General features: G+C 41.2%; 1 pseudogene; it reads right to left on the bottom strand.

The window, feature by feature from the left end:
- Window positions 1-237: 237 nt before the first annotated feature.
- Window positions 238-817, bottom strand: LOC123465921 (annotated as a pseudogene).
- Between the last annotated feature and the right edge of the window lie 4,935 nt (window positions 818-5,752).

The raw sequence follows: 5,752 nt of genomic DNA, 5'->3' as shown, positions 1-5,752 counted from the left end.
TACTTTAGTATTCGCTACTGGATGGCAGTGGTTACTGAAGTGGGCAAGACTGGGATAACCTGGGACACATGAAATAATACAGATTTCCAAACATCACCCCAAACCAGTGGAATCAGAATTTAGAAAATGGGCAGGAGAGGGGACTTGAGAACCTGTACTTTTAAAAATTTCTGCAGGTGATTTTGAATAACCAATTTTCTATTATTATTATTTTTTTTTTTCCTACCACAGAAAGTTTTACTGTTTCCATTTGGTCCACGGCTTGGTAGATAACTGGTTAAAAAGTTGCTTAATGGCTGCTGGTGGAGGCTCAGAGAGAAGTCCTGACATCAAGGTGATGCAGAGGGGCTCTTCAAAGGCCACTGGGCCCTGGGGGCTCCTAATTGTGCTTAGGGTGAGTCTTTCTAAGAGATACCTAGCCTTGGGGCTGGGCAGTTTACAAAGGTTAGTCAGGTGGTTGCCTATCTTCTTGATGAGTTTGACTCACTCATTGAGGAAGTAGATCTCCAGGAAGTCATAGAGATGAGAGTCTGTTTGGGCAGAACTCAGAGCATGCAGATCCAGAAAGGCCTGATTCTCCTCCAGGGTGACAGTGGCTTCTATGCCGTCCCAGGTTTCAGCCCAGTCACTTTGGGACACTTCCTGAAAGAGAGCACATCTTCAGGAGATGCTGGACAGCCTCCAGAGCCACCTGCTTGAGGTCAAACCAGGAGCCCAGAGAGAGGTAGGTGCAAGAGCCTTGCAAATGCAAGTGCACTAGGTAGTTAATGGGAACTTTCACCTTGGTGGACTAAGTCTGATGAATCTGGTAGCTCATGGTTGGCCTATAATAAGGACCTAACCACAATATATGGTGTTGACTGGTCCCAGAGTTTGGGACTGAGGTGTCTGGAGGGTACTCAGAGACCAGAAGAAGGTGTGTTCCTTCCAAACACCAAATACTGCTGAGGCAAGAGGCAGATCCACAGGACCCTCCGGTTGTACTCTGAAATATCCAGTCATATTACCACCTTTGGGGAAGTTCTTTTAACTACTCTCCCATCTCGTTTCATTAGCACCAGATTCTTGGTTCAATATCTGAAGTCTTGACACCTTCTGCCAGGCCTCTGGCTATATCCCATCACTCTTCTCTCTCTAAGGGGTAAAAATGCCTAAAACCAGACTGCCATTTTGAAAAAAATCTCCCCTAGGAGACAAGCACATTTCAAGTACCATTCTGAGCTTCTTTTGATTTCAGCAATAAATCTCTTCTAAAATTATGAAGAACTATGGCTTAGTAAAACCATTGAAAATTCCATAAAATTTATCCTATATACCTAAGCTGTTGCAGCTTTTTGTATCCAGTTTAACCCACATGGAAAATGTTAAATCACCATATTAACAACACAATCCTGCAGTTAAATAGCATGACAGTTACCATGGAAATGTGCCAAACACAGGTGGGTTGGCAGTGTGTGTAGGGGTTATTGGAGGGAGGAATGTATTGTAGGTTACTTGAGAACTGCAGTGCCCCATTTTTGTACTTAAATTATTCATACACTCAACCAATTTAAAGAGATACAGCTGAACTTTTAAAAGTAAGATCTCCTGTCTCCCTACCTGGTATGTGCAAGTTGCTCAGGCATGTCTAACTCTTTGCAACCCCATCAACTGTAGCCTGCCAGGTTGCTCTGTCCATGGAATTCTCCAGAAAAGGATACTGCAGTGGGTTGCCATTCCCTTCCCAAAGGGCTCTTCCTACCCCAGGGATCAAATCCATGTCTCCTGCATTGCAGGTGGATTCTTTTTTTTTTTTTAACATAAATTTATTTATTTTAATTGGAGGCTAATTACTTTACAATATTGTATTGGTTTTGCCATACATCAACATGAATCCACCACAGGTGTACATGTGTTCCCCATCCTGAACCCCTCTCCCACCTCCCTCCCCATACCATCCCTCTGGGTCATCCCAGTGCATCAGCCCTGAGCATCCTGTATCATGCATCGAACCTGGTCTGGCGATTTGTTTCTTATATGATGTTATACATGTTTCAATGCCATTCTTCCAAATCATCCCACCCTCTCCCTCTCCCACAGAGTCCAAAAGACTGTTCTATACATCTGTGTCTTTTTTGCTATCTCTCATACACGGTAATCATTACCATCTTTCTAAATTCCATTTATATGTGTTAATATACTGTATTGGTGTTTTTCTTTCTGGCTTACTTCACTCTGTATAATAGTCTCCAGCTTCATCCACCTCATTAGAACTGATTCAGATGTATTCTTTTTAATGGCTGAGTACTACTCCATTGTGTATATGTACCACAGCTTTCTTATCCATTCATCTGCTGGTGGACATCTAGGTTGCTTCCATGTCCTGGCTATTATAAACAGTGCTGCTATGAACATTGGGGTACACATGTCTCTTTCAATTCTGGTTTCCTCAGTGTGTATGCCCAGCAGTGGGATTGCTGGGTCATATGGCAGTTCTATTTCCAGTTTTTTAAGGAATCTCCACACTGTTCTCCATAGCGGCTATACTAGTTTGCATTCCAATCAACAGTGTAAGAGGGTTCCCTTTTCTCCACACCCTCTCCAGCATTTATTGCTTATAGACTTTTGGATCGCAGCCATTCTGACTGGTGTGAAATGGTACGTTCAAGTGTATCATTAGGTCATGGTGCTTGGGGACTAGAAAGTTTGGCATGCTGAACAAAGATTAAAAAATTCAGTTTTCTATGGTGAGTCTCTATTTGGGGTGGCTTCTATCCATGAATTATTTCTTTCTCTTGCCATCTCTGAGATTTGCAAGGAAATATAGTGAAATATTACTTTCCCTTCATTATACCTAATAGAAGAAAATGAACTCATTCTAGGTTATTTGGTAAGGTTTAGGAGAAAGGGAGGAAGAGTCAGCCAACTGCCCCAGCTTCTAGGGAGAAAATATACATCTTTGGTTTTATCTTTTATTGTCTCTTCTCATCACTGGAGTGATAATATTCAGAGGGCCAGTTAGGGCATGGGCCTGGGATAAGGTGCCAAGGAGGTCATGGGTTTGCTTTTGATCTGAGACACTCAGAAATGCCTTCTGTAAGCCACAATCATCCCTGTTTGCTACTGACACAACTTGACCATGCTGGAGTTCCCCTATGGGGTCAAGGACCAGAGTCTTGCAGGGTAAAAAATATGCCTGTTTGCTTAGAGTGCCCCTTCTACATATTTTATTTTAGAATCTGAAGTAGCAAAATACAGGTAGTCAAAAAATGAATGATCTTGAGTCCTTGTCAAACACCATCTCCTCATGATTCAGAGCTAACTCCCCCTCTTCTGAGAGCCTGCAGTGAAGAGAGTGCTATCTAATTTCAGGAATGCCCAGCAACAGTGATCAACAAAACCCCCATGGCTCAACAACAATTTATTTTGTAGGGGAGACAACAACTTTCCAGGCAGAACTTCACCTTATTAAGTAAGGGAAGCTTTCCCAGGCCCCGGGTCTCTCATACTGTGAAAAATGCTGCTTGCATTTTCCTTTAATGAGAAACCAGAGCAGAAAAGTATGATATATAAGATCACAACCTTCAGAATCAGACATACTCAGGTTTTATTCATGACAAAGTTATTTAACAGGGCTATGGATAAAAGTTACCTGACACTGGTAAATCTGATTTACTTAACTGTAGATTGAGGATAATAATAACCCAAAGGCATTTTCTAATGATGAAGTGTAACAGTCTTTGGCACATACTAAGTAGCAATGACTGGAGCTATTATTCATTAGAAAATTTCATGAGATTAGATACTAAACCCAAGAACTGGGTCTGAAAGTTTTGATGTTATGTTGTGCCTCCTCCTCCAACTCATACGTCTTTGACCTCAAAGGGCTTAACATGTTGCACGTTGATAGGATTTGGACTCTGAGATGCAGTTTAGTGCACAATATGTTCAGATGAAGGGGGGTGGGGGGTTGGGGTGGTCCTTGGGAACAGCCTCTGTGAAAGAGAAGGAAGGAGGCAGAATTGAGCGAAGGGAGGAGTCAGGCTGTGATGCAGCCCAAGCAGCTTCAGCTGACTCCACAGGAAGCTCTAGACTATACTTGTGGGCAGAGTTGTCCTGTATTGGGCCAAAGTAACCAAGCCTTTATATCTCTGCCTCAATAGTCATTGCATGTGCCTGCTTTGGGAAGGGCATGATCTTGGGCGAAATGACTCTCTGCATCTGAGGCCATCCTTGAAGGAACTGGCAGCTGGCAAGTATCTGCCTGCAACACTGTCTACAGCTTAGCAACAAGGACCCTGAGGAGGAATGTGGGTGGACCAGCCCATGTCCACCAAACCATGCCCCTGCCGTCCTAATACAAAATGATAGCCCTTGGTTTCCTATGTGTTAAGCAATGTTATCTAAAATTTATGTGTATTCCCTTTTCCCTCCCCCTCTCAGATACCTTTGAAAGACCAACTAGACTTAAGAATTAATAGCACATATTGATATCTTCATGCCAGGTAGAGCATCCTACTCATCCATCCTTCTTTCTTTCCCCAAGAAAGGAATTTATTGAAATAGTTTACTTTTTTTTTTTCTAAAAAACTTTCTTCAGAATGACAGAACTATATTAGGTACTCCAGTGAACTGGTTGAACCTGAACACTATATTTATATGTATACATATAGTCATATCCAACACACACAGAGAAATGCACACATATGCACCTAAGCTGTTGTAATAAACTTTTATCATATTATTAGTCTAATATAAACCCTTTGAAATAATATACTCCTTTATTAAAGATGATAAACTATTATTATTATTAACAACAGTGCTTAACTATCTTGCCAGATATCTCACACAGTTAATAAGGGCATAACCAGAATTGTAGCTCAGGATCCCAATACTGTATAGCTTTCTTAAGATTATAAAGCCCTTCAGAGAACTCTGATTAGCAATTAAAGTAATTTTTAACTGAGAAAGATGTTTAGGTGTTGGTGATAGATAAGGACATTATCCAGGTAATGGTATTCACCATTTCTAATCAGAACATTACCAATGTTCTCTCTGTAGATTGCAGTTGAGAATCCTGCAGAGAAAAATTTATGTGATCAGCAGGGTCCAAGAAGGCTGTAATGTGGAAGAAGCCCAGAATATATTAAAATACCAAGCGATTATTATTTAAACCTAAACTAAGGAACCTGTGAATGGAGAGAAGAATGAATATGTCCTGGAGTGAGGCTGATTAACATCCTGGGAAGAGCTCACTGTGGAAAAGGACACAGCTAGTAAATAAGGGCTTTCAGGAGGTTAACCTTAAGGACCCAGCCAGTCTCCATGGATGCCTGGGACCGCTGGAGTTCTGGCAGAGCTGCTGGGCCTTGGGAGTCTGTTCACATGGAGCAATCACAGCAGTGGTTCTCAACTTTGGCTGCATCTAGGGAGGCTTAAGCCACACTCAAATCAATTAAATCAGAAACACTGGGGGTGGAACCCAGGTACTAATAATTTTTAAAGCTCTCCTTAGGATGATAATATGTAGCTAAGGTCAAGGACCACTGTTTTGGAAACTAAAATGTTTCCATTTTTTTCTCTTTCATTCCTTCTAATATTTTATCTTTGTTTCTCCCTCCATTCCTTTTTCTCATTCTTCTTTTCATTTTTTCTTAAAAACACAATTAAATTCTTATTACATGAGTAATCATGTGCTATAAAGGTATATAAGGTGTGATTTCTATCCCTGTGTTGTTTTTATGCAGCAGTGTAACAAATGAATGAAAATGTA

The sequence above is a fragment of the Bubalus bubalis genome, chromosome 6 (genome assembly GCF_019923935.1).
Source record: "Bubalus bubalis isolate 160015118507 breed Murrah chromosome 6, NDDB_SH_1, whole genome shotgun sequence".
Classification (NCBI taxonomy): domain Eukaryota; kingdom Metazoa; phylum Chordata; class Mammalia; order Artiodactyla; family Bovidae; genus Bubalus; species Bubalus bubalis.
The sequence above is the reverse complement of the archived record's forward strand: the minus strand, read 5'-3'. Positions and strand labels throughout refer to the sequence as shown.